Below are 14,511 nucleotides of genomic sequence, written 5' to 3' on the forward strand. Positions count from 1 at the left end.
GGCGGAAAGGAAGAATCATACGATTGTGGAAGCTGTCTGTGCCATGTTCCATTATCAAACACTTCCAAAGTTTCTATGGGTAGATGATTTAACAATGCCCGATGTGGAAGAACCCATGGATCTTATTGACCCACCTGAGCCTTCCTCTTCTAGGAAGAGGCCCTCTCTGCTTAGGGGGTTGCTCAATGATGTTGAAGGACACACTGCACCCTAAGGAACCTTTCGTAAAAGTAAGAAACCTAACAGGTATTAGGGATACCTGACCATCATGAGCACGATCATACAAAATGAGCCTTCATCATTCTCAGATGTCATTAAGCATCAACTATGGAAGGATGATATGACCAAAGAATATGAGTCTATTATGAAGAATGATGTCTGGGAAGTAGTTCCCAACTTCCCAGACCCCGGACAGGAGAGTTGTGACTTCTGAGTGGCTTTACAAGATAAAGCATGTAGCAGATGGAAGTATGGAAAAGTATAAGGCTCGTTTTGTCACTTGTGACTTCTCTCCTAAGGAAGGTATAGACTATGATGAGATATTTGCACCTGCTACTAGATATACCACAATCCGCTCGATCATAACTGCTACAGCTTCAGAAGGATGGAACCTACATCAGATGGATGTGGTGACCACGTTCTTGCATGGTTCAATCAAAGAAAAGGTCTACATGGAGCAGCCCGAAGGATTTGAGATGTATGATCGAAAATCTCATGTATGCAGGTTGAAGAAAGCTCTCTATGGGCGGAAGTAAGCACCTCGAGCATGGTATGAGAGGATTGATAGCTACTTGATGAAGTTGGGATTGACTAGGAGTGAAGCTGATCCTAACCTTTACTTTAAGGTTTAAGAAGACAAACCTCTCATACCGGTGCTGTATGTGGATGACCTCTTTCTAACAGGTGCATACCCTCCCATTCACAAATGTACAAGGGAGTTGGTTTCTAAATTTGAAATGAAGGACCTAGGGACTAATGCACTCTTTCCTAGGACTTGAACCGTGGTAGAGGCCATGGGAAATTTTCCTATCTGAAGGAAATTATGTGGTGAAGATATTGGAAAGATTCAGTATGGTGGATTGCAAGCTTGTAACTACCTCGATGGAGCTTGACTTCAAGAAGTTAAGCAGTAGTGTTGCTGGACCTGTTTTACGAAATGCCACCGAGTATCGGCAACTCGTCAGAGCATTAATGTTCTTAGTGAAGTCCCGTGTAGATATATGCTTCGCAGTCAACACGTTGAGTCAACACATGGTTGAACCTCACCACATACATTGGATTGGTGCCAAGAATCTATTGAGATATCTTTGAGGCACAATTACTTATGGGTTAAAATACACTGTTAGAGATGTGAGACTACTTGGATACACTGATGTTGATTGGGCTGGCAATATGGTGGAAGATAAGAGCACTTCCAAGTGTTGTTTCTCCGTGGGATCGGCTTCGATATCCTAGTTGAGTAGGAAGTAGAAGTCGGTGGCTTTGAGCACCACCGAAGTAGAGTATATTACTACTAGCATGGCCTCCTATGAGGCAGTCTGGTTGCGAAAGCTCTTCAGTGAGCTATTTGGATTTACATTGGATACCACCGTGATCCTATGTGACAACCAGAGTGGGATCCATTTGTCAGAGAATCCCATATTTCATGATCTCTCCAAGTATATTGATATCAGGTACCACTATATTCGAGATATGGTGTAGCGGGGAGCTATAAGGCTCCAACATATCAGTATAGATGAACAAGTCGTCGACATTCTGGCAAACCCCCTGGGGAAGGTCAAATTCCTAAATTTCCGAGAATGACTTGGTGTCATCCAAAAACCCTCTAATGAGGGTCTCGCATGATGTATTGAGCTCTGGGAGCTCTAGGGGGGGTGCGGGGTACTTCTTGGAGCGACATATGATGAATATGGTAAAAGAATCAAAACTTTCCCTATGACACCCCATGGTTACTATGTAGCAGGATGATTTGTTCTCCTGTGAGGTCTAGATGATGTGTTCTCCATGACAATTATGTAGCAGGATGATTTTTTCTCCTGTGAGCTCTGGATGATGTGTTCTCCATGATGATTATGTAGCAGGATGATTTGTTCTCCTTTGAGGTCTCGATAATGTGTTCTCCATGATGATTGTGTAGCAGGATGATTAGTTCTCCTGTGAGGTCTGGATGATGTGTTCTCCATGACAATTTTGTAGCAGGATGATTAGTTCTCTTGTGAGGCCTGGATGATGTGTTATCCATGGCGATTATGGACAGAATGATTCGCTCTCCTGTGGACAAGATGATTTTCTCTCTTGTGGGATAACATGATTCAATCTCTTATTTGATAGGATGATTCTCTCTCCTGTGGACAGGATTCATTAGTTCTCCTATCCAGGCATCCTACCCATGTAGTCTGGGACTCATGGGAACTACCTCGCATCTGATCAATGAGTAGGGAAATGAGGATAGGGACCATAGTAGTACCAATGGACGCATTGCTGTATCTACTGTACTCCCTATGCTAGGATGACCTTCACTGATCTGGGATCAATGGTACTGGTCTGGGACTAGTGGTAGGGGTTGTACCGATTATGACACTGACTTCGAGTCAGTTGAGGACTGGTCTGGGACTAGTGGTACACACACTGAGACTGACTTTGAGTCAGTGGAGGATGATACTGCTCTGGGACCAGTGGTAGGAGTTGTACCACTATGACATTGACATTAGGTCGGTTGAGTATTGGTCTAGGACCAGTGGTACAAACTCTGAGACTGACCTTGAGTCAGTATGATACATCCTCGATCATTTCTTCTTCTTCATAATTGAGACAAAGAAAAGCAGAGCAGAATAGAGCAGAGCAGATTAGAACATGGCAGAACAAAATAGAGAAGAGTAGGTAGGATAGAGCAGAGCAGAGGAGGGGTCAAGTTGTACAGGGTAGTGCATTTGATGGATGAATAGTAGCGACCGACAGACAAATTGTAGATGGAGTTCTCCCTAGTTCAGAGGGAGTGTTAAAATTGGAAACTAAGGCCAAACTCTATATGGGTCATCTTATTCATGGCTGATAATATTTTTATTAGATTCCTCTCATCGAGAGGTGTAGGATTGATCTAAAGATCACCCGATATTTTGATTATGGGATAATTATAAAACCAACCAGAAACTCATGTAGTCTCAGATGCCCAATAGTCGCATCTATTCAATCATCAACATTTGTGTATAAATATCGGAGGTATTTTCCTCATTTGGAATCATCTCATCACATCTCTCTCTCTCTCTCTCTTTGGTGCGCGGTGAAATCTTGCACAGGTGCGTGGCGAAATCTTACATAGATGCATCGTGAAATCTTTCACTGGTGCGCGGATCTTGCACAGGTGCACAGATATTGTACAGGTGTGTCGTAGAATCTTGCACAGGTGCGCAGCGAAATCTTGCACTAGTGCACGGATCTTGCACTGGTGCGCAACAAAATCTTGCGCAGGTGCACGGCGAAATCTTGCATTGGTGCGTGGCAAAATCTTGCATTGGTGCGTGGCAAAATCTTTCACTGGCGTTCGACAAAATCTTGCACCGGCGCGCGGAAAAATCTTGCACTGGTGCACAGCGAACAACTCCCTCATGGAGACTTGACAAGTTCAATCTAGGGTTTGTTGCCCTAGTTTAGGGCTGATCTGGGGTTTGCTGTTGCTGATATAAATCAGATATTTTACTATTTCTCTCTGTTGAATTATTGAAGATAAAAAAGGATTTGATCAAAGGGTTTCCCCATATTGGTATTTGTCCCTAGCTAGCCACCACATCTTGTGTCTCTTGCCTTGGCTTGTTTTGTGTCGATCGTTTAATTTTCTATATACACTTTACTTAATGTACATGTCATTGCTAATCTATGGATAATAATAAGAAAAGGAAGTAAACTGATCTAAGCATAGAACATACCATAACTTAACAATTTATGAACACAAAAATAGATTAACTAAAAATAGTACCTTCTATCTCCACCATGGTGGATTGATGCTCTACTTGGTTCCCTTTCAAGGCTACATCGATGAGGAATATATTTATGGCCACATGAATGATGGTGAATGTCTATTGAATTTTGTATAGGATTTGAAGAACTTTAGTGTTATAGGGGAAATCTCATAGAAGATGGGGTTCTCCAAAACCCCAACACTTTAAGGGCTTCTTATCCATTCCATTGACTCCCTTGTTACTATTTTCTTTGTGTTTAGACCTAGTTTGGATCTGAGCTTATTTTTTTGGGTTTTACTGTTCTTTCTCGTAAAGTTGTAGAGTTAACCACCTTTACCAAGTTGCTTAAATATTTCATATTTCCCACATTTTCCAACATGATCCACTCTATCATTTTTCCTATTGGGCCAAAATTTTAGATTTCCATCTCTCTACTTGGGCTATTGATAACAAATTTAATCCTATGTATTGTTGTCATCCATGGTTTTTAGAATTTCAAACTTGATTTTCTCGTTAAAAGAAAGTGGAAGGAAATTTGCTTCTATATGGCCCATATCATAAATGGTCAGTCAATTTGGTTACTAACTCATCCATTAATATCTAGAGAAGTTTTAAATCAAGGAATATTTTATTATTATCATTAAAATAACATTAAGTTACATATTTTTTTTCTAAGCATTCACTCGAATTCCTCCTGATTAACTTCTTTACCATCTAAATTCTAAACTATTCTAACTTCTTCTAACCACGAGGAGGATTTTCCATGCAACTGATAGGTAGCCATCTTTGTTTTTAACTCAATAGATTAGTCATACATGTGAAAGTTATATTAATATTGAGTAGCCACACTTGTTATTCTTCTTCCATTTCCCCGTCATAATTTGGGGCTATAGTCCTTTTAAACTGTCCTTATAGTTCAATCTTGGGCTTCTTCCCTAGTTTTGAATGAATTTTTGAAGAACTATGCTCTTCCCTTTCATCCTATGTTTCTTCCTTGCTTTCATCCATCTCCTCAATCATCTTCTACATCTCCCCTCTATGTTCTTCATCTGTTACTGTCCCTACAGCCTTAAGATTGGATTTACCAATTGTTCTTCTCCTATTTAATGCTGGCCTTCACCAATTGTTCTTATCTTGCATGAAGGCTTGCTATTCTTGTTTAGAAATGTTTCAACATATTTAAGATATCCCTAATAGTTACTTGTGCATACTGACCCAAATGCGCATAAATTTCCTCCTGTCTCATGTGAGTACCTCTCCGTAGTTCTCCCATCCTCTTTGAGTTTTTAAGTCATTCTTCTTATTTTGTGTAAGCACAAATATTTATTTTATTAAAGAACATCATGGTCAGCTCAAAGGCCACACTATTACAACTTGTTTTTCTCTGATACCATATCTAATATCTCTCCCATTTTAAACAAAAAATAATGAATGAAAAATATATTGACCTAGAAACTTGTGATGCTGATTATATATATATATATATATATTAGTTGAATATATTAAGGACACCACTTAGGCATACTATTTAAAAGTAATATTTAATATTTCTATTATACCCATTTACAAAATTTATTACCAATTTCTTCTACATACTTTGTCAGTTTTTGATGTCTATTCTTTTTTTAAAGTTGGGATCGTTACTGGGTCCTAGTGTATCAAGACCTAAGCTTCTATTACACATAATTTTTAATCTTGTAAATTTTCATTGTGTGTATGTGTGTGTGTGCGCCTTATATTCATGTTTATCAAACTTATACCCCTACTTATATACATTTACTGTAACACCCTTATGACTCTGCCTTTTAAACATTTAATATTTTTGGACATCGAACTATTATTGGATTTAATGGCGATAGAAGAGATGACGATACATATGTGATGATGCAATTTTTTAATTATTATTTGGGTTAATAAATAAATTGATTGGAAATATTCAGGAAAGAGCACTAGACTTTATAAGATATTTTTTCATCTTAGAAAAATCTATTGGCGGTCATTTCCACATCATGGACGTTCCTAAAAAAGTCTCTTAAAAATCTCGAGGAGAAAATAATTAAAAATATTAACATAATGGGAGAGAAAGATTATGTTAATCACTTAGTTGGAAATAAATACTAAGTGAGGTGGAATAAATCATAGCAAGAGAGAAAGGCGCGATTTAAAGAAAAATAAAAGAATCTTTTTTGAAAAAATAAAAACAAAAAGGCCTAGGCAAAACACTGATAGACCTTAATGTAGGACACTGCTAAAAATGTGCTTGAAAGAAAATCTATAAAATAGACCACCTATGAACCAAAGGAGAGGTTGCAAAGGAAAGAAGATCTTAGCTTAGGGGAGCCCGTTGAGAAAGTTCAAGGTATGTTGGAATGTGTGATTTTCTTGAACATTTCCCAAGTTTTAATGGTTAGGGTGACATTTTAATTAACTTCCATTATGAATTCTGAAGAGTTCGCTAATATTTGTTCATAGAATAGATGAAATGATGCTTACCTATAACTAGCACTACAAATTATGTTTACGTAATTATGGTATTTATTATTTTCTATGTTATAGTTAATTACATACATTTCATGTTTCCATGTATAGAAAATAAAATTTGTCGCAAGTCATGGTTGGTGATGAAATATGTTATTACGTTGTGAATATTAGATAATAAGAGTGGGGAAAACAATATTTTGTTCACCAAAATAAATGCATGAATGAATTTAAAGGAAAATTGGTAAAGCATGGGCATCTGTGGGATGCCATGACTGAAATTATGGTTATCATTAGAACTACGAGTAAAGTAAAATCAAACTACAATGTTGTATTTCTATAATACTAGATAGAGTGAAATTCAAATATTTAACACTTTGAACTCTCCCTAAAACTAGATTAGAAGTATTATATTATAAGACATCATTTTTATGAAAGGGGTAAACAAGAAAAGTTAACGAGTAACAAAAACAAAGGCTAGCTTAGTTAGACTTGCTAGATGTCACAAAATCTACCTTTTTTAATTATAATTAAAGGGTTTATAATAATAACTACAAATAAAGAACAATTGAGACTCTCTAGTTAGCTAGTATAGAGTCTATATGTTCTATTTGCAAAATAACTATTCTCAAAGTTAAAATAGAACTCGAAAGAAATAAAGAAGTGTTATGGTGCTACATGTATGCTTGACATGAATTATATGTCGAGTATTTAAACATCCCATTTATATACATATATAGTGGAAAGGTATTTAGATTCTTTATGTAAGGTCACACTAAATATTCATGACATTCCTATGTATTAGATAAATAGATGTTTTTTTGTATGTCTAGTTAGATGAGGTGGAAACTACAACAGTCCTTCAATGTAAACACTTCTGGGATTAATTGTGTAAATCCATACAGTATAGTACTACCTTATAGAATATTGAATCCATGACAATTTATCCTCAAGCCAAGAAATATGTATCTAGGGTTAAAGGAATAGAAAAGGTCAAGGAGAGGAAGCTTAGACATAAGCATACAATGGAAACAAAGTTAACACAAAAACATATAGGAAAATAGAGCAATAAGGTAATTAAGGGATATCTCAATTCCATAATAAGTAATACGAGAGAGAATGATATTTAAAAATAACTATCGTTCTACTTATTTTAATAAGGTAACCAAGTAAGAAACTGTGTTTGCCCAAAAAAAAATAATTTCACAAAGATATCAAATGTATATATATCCAGAGCCATAATTAGGGTAAAGACCGTCTCAACCAAAAGCGAAACTTATACTTCCGTGTTGATAAATACAAACATTGACCTCATTACAAGTGCCTACGTGTGGCACAAAGTTAGAAGAAATTGTCCAAAAAGGAATAACCCAATAAAACAAAAAAAGTATAAATAAACTCTCAAAGATTTCCAGAGAGTCTGTAGCTAGTAAGGTCTACGACAAATGTAGGGTGTAAAATAGTTAATGCCGAAGCACCCAAATGTAATTGGGTTTAGATCAGAGGCATACGGCACGATAACCCATAGATGGACAGGTACATCAACTGTTAACCTGTATGATAATCAAGGCGAACTTAATGGCCACTTTGAACGCATCATCCAGAAAAAATGAAGTAAGATAGTAATCAATCTGTTCGTCACCTAAAATCATAGAAATTGAGGCTAAGGTTAAAAACTTGAACCTCTATAATGTAAACAAAATAATTAGAAAAAAAAACAGACACGCACAAAAAAGGATTAAATTAAATTTCATATACTTGTTACTAATCAAAGTCGAGTCTTTTACTCCAAACCTATGTACATCAAGAATACGAAGGAATATTAAACAAAAATTAACAAACAAATAGGAAGAACTCCAGAACTCCCCGAATTACCAAATTAGACTAAACTGAAACCTCGTTTGCATTTAGCTTCCATCACGATACAAGTAAACTAACGAAGTAGTAGAGATAAGGAAAATTCTAATTTCCTGAACTCGTCCCTTTTCGACAATAATATTTCAATTAAATTATTTTAGTAAATACTAAAGATTATAGTGGAGAAGAAAGAAAGAAAACAATGTCGAAATGAAAAACATACCTGTCCATTACCCGAGTCAATTTCCGAAGACGTTGGCACCATCTCCATATGTACTCTGCGCAATGGAAGACGTATGTGGGGAAATTCACCAAAAAAAACAGACAAAAAAAAACTTGGAAGACTAATCAAAATATCTAGAAGGTTTTTAGCTTGATACCACCTTTGCAAGAGAAATTGAACACAAATGGCTATTCTAACATTCATAGAGTAAACCTGTTAGAAGGACTAAAATTTATAAAGGAATAACTCATAGTCTTATCACCTAATCACCATCTAACAAAAAAGGAATGAAATTAAAAACGTTGATGATAAATTTTCTAGATGGATCATAATGGACAGGAATAACCCTTGAAGTTGCAGGCATTCTTGGGGATATGTTATAGTGATAATGGAGGCCAGATATACATTCACTTAAACCCTCACTAATAATATCTTACCCTACCTCAGACCGACATTTCGATGGAGATAATAGAAAAATAAAGTTTAATGAAGTTGTACAGGATAAGGTAAATTATTTGTGTCAACCCTAACTAATATCAACCCTCCGATCTCATGGGATAGATCATCGTTGTTGAAAGAGTGGAGGTACAAACTATCACATGGATCTGCATCGAATGAGACCACATAACACATGTTATGTAGTGCTAAGTTCTAGAGGTGGGACAATAAGTCCAATCGGTACTCATGCGTCCCATAGGACTACCATAAGTTAACACCATAATAATTATAGAGCCCCGGGAAATGGATAGCGTGGATTCATGCCGTACCCGGTGGCGTGGCCCTCGCCAAAGTACCCCATGTCGATAAAATACTCAATAATTTCACATAAACTATATCGAAAACAGAACAAATTTGTATTAATAATAATAATAATGTCCATTCTAAGGTCACTGACAAGCCAAACACCAAATTGGTGTATGAGACCCTCTTGTTTGTGGGACAAGGGACCCACTTCCATACAGCGATTTCACTGCTAAGTCTACGAAGGCATACATACTCTACCCCCTCTGGTTTTGACCCTGTGACCTCTTAGGAGGAAACACATGCTCTTAACCATTATAGTTATGAAAAAAAATGCTATATGTCCTTGGAAATAGGATATGAGCTCATTGAGTGTAATTTAATAATATCACTTTTAATTTCAACCTAAAAACTATCACATCAAATGGTAACGGAGGATTATTAGGGAAAGGTATATTATAGTATAATGTATAGACATTATAGATATCTTGAATTATTAATATATGCGAATACGATTGTGGAAAGGGAATGTCAAGGACTAAAGATAAGCCTTAACTACCTCAGAATATTTACTTTGAATGTAGCATATCAAATGTGTGTTATCAAATGAGATGGCACATGTTAGTGTGTCCGAGAATTTGAAATGAAAAAAACCCTGATAATACTAGAGTGATAGTGAATAAACTTACTTGGACCATATGGGAAGAGTAAATTTGTCAAGCCAATAACACAATATAGTAAAAAATACCTGAGTTACAATTACCAATTCTTAATGAAATGAATTGGAATATTAAAATGTAACAATGCCATTGGCTAATTATAGAAAAGAAAAAAAGTGGGTATGGCATGGAGGCATATTAAAATATGGTATAAGAGTTGTAGGTTCAATAAGGAGGCATTTGGGCCAAACCCCAGTTGTATGAAAGAAATTATCATTGCTAGACCATACCTAGGTGTAGATAGAATCTGAAGTATCACCTCCTACAATATAATTATAGGGAAGAGAAAAGGAATTGAAAAACTGGAACTACCGAGTAGTAAAATAATTCTTGAATACTTTGACGGAGAGAGGTAGTAATAATTCAAACCACTAAATTTAGTAGATTTAAAGAAATGGGATGAGACAAGGGGATAAGGTATGAGATGGCAATTATAGAAAGAAAACCAAAAAAAATGAGGCACAAGTATATGTACCTATTTCGATCTAAAGAGAATGTAATAACATTGTACAATAGATGAGAGATGTAATGAGTGTATTAAGGGTATCTAACTATTATGCATTTGTTTTTACTGTCGAGTACTACAAACCCAATAACACAACAACAATGTAACCCTATATACAAATTTTCTATAAGGATATAAAACCTCGTTAGGTTGTCTTGAACTTGCAACTCAAGTGACTAAGTTTAATAACTGAGGAGTTTGGTTCTAAATGTAACTATAATAAAAAAAAATAAAAAATCTTGTTGCAATAATTTTAAGGAGGGTAATATAAATTAGTCATCACAAACTACTAAATGAATAAAACATGAACTCCAAACAAGGGCTATAAGTTGTTATATAATATTTTCTCACAATCCTAGTTGCTTATCCTAAAGTATCGAACTTTGTGCCATCAATGGTGCATGTGTAGCAAAGTCATAAAAGTTGTCACAAACAATGTATTCACCATGAAACATGCTTTTGAAAATGAGAAGAATATCCCTAAAGAAAAGGAGAAAAACTTGCCTTGGAAGAATTCTAAAGAACCTGTCAAGAAACCTTGTTTGAAATCCAAACTCGTTTCCTATAACTAATGTCTTGCGCTAGTAACTTCTAGCATTATACATGACTAGTGCTTCTAGCACGAATTTTATGAAGACAAACCATGTTAATCCTCTTAAGGCAATTTTTCCCAAAATGAAGGAGGAGCTCCCTTTACTAGAAGCTCAAAAATGACGATGTGGTTTTAGGTAGATGAAGATTGGAATGAGACCTCCCATTCCTGGCCCTAGATCCTACATCTATAGATTTCTCCCTTCAGATGTGGAATTTCTCCCTCTTTTCATGGATCCTCAACTCCCTTTCCTTCCCTATAAATTAATTTCCTGTCATCCACTAAGGGTTGGTTGTTAGTTGTGTGGGTTGCCCAATAATTGCCCATTTGCAAAGGAGAGAGATGTTTGAAGGCTAAGTCTTGGACTTGGAATCTCACTTGAAGGATGCTTCCAAAATCAAGGCTTCATTGGTTTTAATTCTCCCTTTTCATCTATTTATAATACAATATATGTTTTCTTTCCATAAATGTTTCAATTATTTTCCATTTATTATCATACTCCTTGATATATTACATAATTTCTATTATAAAGTGTTATTCTTTGCACACGTTTGTTGTCTCCACATGACATTTCTTGTAGGGACTCATCTAAAATAGCAAAGAGGAGATTCTGAGCTTGGAAGAAAAGGAATCTAGGTCGACATCAAAGATGTTATCATCAGAGGGCGGTAGGATATTTATCCTCTTTTGTATTTTTTGTTGTGAATTAGGAAAGATTACATGTAATTGTCTTTTATTGTTGCTAGATCCTCCCATAGGACTAGAGGGATTGTTTCCATCTAAAGAAAGGATTTCATACACAACAAAATGGTGACTCTGTTGGGGAGTACATAACCCTTCAAACCACCTTTGTTTTTTTCTCTCTTCTAATAAGTTTGGAAAACCGCTTAGTGATCTGTAAATTTGATTGATTGTGGATCCGCACTCTGATTGGTGTGTGGTTTAAAGTGTTAAATTTGGGTCTTTGTTCATTTTTTTACTTTTTCCTAAGTGTTCCTCACCCAACATGTTTTTTTTGAAAAGCAAAGCATTGTTTGCGTGGATTTTTTTGATTACAACTGCGCTTAAAACCCTACTTTCCACTATCTTCATGCGCTAGTCCAAAAAATGACATTTTTTAGGGTTTTTGACAGAAGATACGCAGTGTTTTGATCTCTAAAGTTTTTCTCATACTTTTTTTGCATAGAGTTTTGACTTATTATTGTTAAATTATTAATATTTTGCAAGAGTTTGTTCCATGCTATAGCGAATATGAACATTGGTTGAATCTTTAGTTCTTTCGGTAAATCAAATCTACTATTTTGGTGCTTGCATGTGTTAAGGGAATTATTAATTTGTTGTCTGGTAAGAATTTTTTTCTTTTGAAAACAAGAAATAAATTGCATTTTCATTTTGTAAATCCTTCAAAATTGATCATTACTACTGGAAATTGCATTAGATTACATTTCACTGGAAAGTTGTTTTTGAGATTCTCATTATGCATAAATTACATTCCTTGGTGTTGAAAGATGATAAGTGCATCCTCGTCCATTTTAAAATGAAAAACATTGATGTAGGTGAACTTTAGTGAGTTAAAATTAATTTAATTTTTTTGTTGTTGCATGTGAATTGAGAAGTTGGAAGATCTAGCTAGGAATCTCTTATTGTTTGCATCTATGATTGTTGCATCAATGTTTTCACTTCTTGCCTACACTAGATATATTTCATTGAAAATGAAAAGAATCTTTTTTCATATTATTTTCATCATAAGTTTGTTTAGGTGACATCTATTTTTTAGCCTTCAAACCGAAACATAATTCAAAATCAACTTTAAATTCATCTCAATTAACCTAACGATCATTTGGAACATTAGTGCAAAAATCTAGAGGTCTAGGCTAGAGAGGTGTTTTGACATCATTAAATGTAGGATTTGTCGTTGTTTTCCAGCATTGCATCTTGGGGCTATAATCCTATTCCATGTACATAGGTTTATAGGACCTTTCTCCTTGTACCTTCTGTTATATCAGATGGTGCTCCATGCCTGAAATGTATATGGGAATGATCTCATCAAACGGTTATTGTTTAGACAACACTACTAGAGACTGCACTATCACGTACCATCAAATATATTTTGGGAGTCTCCTATAGGATGCTATCCGTGCATAGGTAACCGAGTCTGCCGCCTGGTATACCATGATACACTGAACACAACATTCACGGAGATTGGTTGTCATACGTTAAGTCCTTGGTTCACCAAGGTGTATATTATATTCCATTGTTTTTTAGTAAACCATTTTTCCTAGTTACCCCTTTCTTTTGTTTGTGTCTTTAATTTGTAAAATCAATTAATTAACCACGAAACAACATCCTTCTTGTGGAAATACTCCTTAGTAGATATTAGGTTGAGATTAATGGCAACTGTTCCTAAGTCCACAAATCAAGGAAACCCTTCTAACAGGAATCCTAATCCTTTTCCTTCTTTTGGAAATATTGGTGTTCCTTATATGGAAATGTTGTCCCTTCCCGAATTTATCATTGGTTTTCAATTTCAGTTATCTTTGACCCCGATGGTTCTCAATGTCCAAACTACTTCTCAACTAGGTTCTCCTCTACCTGAACAATAACGACCTCACGTTTATCTTAAAGTTGACTCTTTTCCTTCTTTACCCATTTGATATTCTTCCTCTTCTTCCTCTTCGTCTGGTCAAATCCTACAAGTTAGTAAGCAAGTGGATAGGAAGAAGAAGAAAAGGAAGATTAAGAAGAAGACAAATAAGCAGTGGGGTAACCAAGCAACCATTGTTATTGATGCAACTAGTAGGAAGAAACCTTCCAATCAGCCCCACAAAGTTAAATTCCCTTGCATTATTTTTAGTGGTGACCACATTCCTAGATATTGTCCTAGTATTCCAAAGGTATTAGAAGTTTGGTCTATAGGCTCATATTAGCCTTCATCCTCAACCTCTCGAGATCATGCTGATGGGAAACCCTCAACTAGTGATAGTAAGGTCAATGGGAGAAAGGGTAAAGTCAAATTTCCTTGTAAGTTATATGAAGGGAATCATCATATTCACCTTTGTCCTTATAAGTGGGATACATAAAAAGTGTTGGATGACCTTACAGCTTCTTAGCCTCCTCTTCTAACTCGTTATCGAAAGATTTCCCCTGATCCTCCATTAGTTGACCAAGTGATTGATCATAATTTACCTCTTGCCAATCCCACTCTCTCTTAAGGTGAATCCCGTGAGCTCATTCCTAACCAACCATTGGTTGAGAAAATGGTTGACTCGGTTCCACCTTTAGTTGATCATAGCTTTCCCATAGAGAGTGAACTTCATATTTCTTAGGTTCTTGTTGTTTCTTTAGATTCAAATGAATTAGGGCGAAATACTCCCATTCCCATAACAAAAGGGTTTCATTCTCCCATTACCATGGTACCCCCTCCAAGTAGTATGGTCAAT

Source organism: Pinus tabuliformis, chromosome 8, assembly GCF_031772625.1.
Source record: "Pinus tabuliformis cultivar Carrire ecotype Pingquan chromosome 8, CPIR1, whole genome shotgun sequence".
Classification (NCBI taxonomy): Eukaryota; Viridiplantae; Streptophyta; class Pinopsida; order Pinales; family Pinaceae; genus Pinus; species Pinus tabuliformis.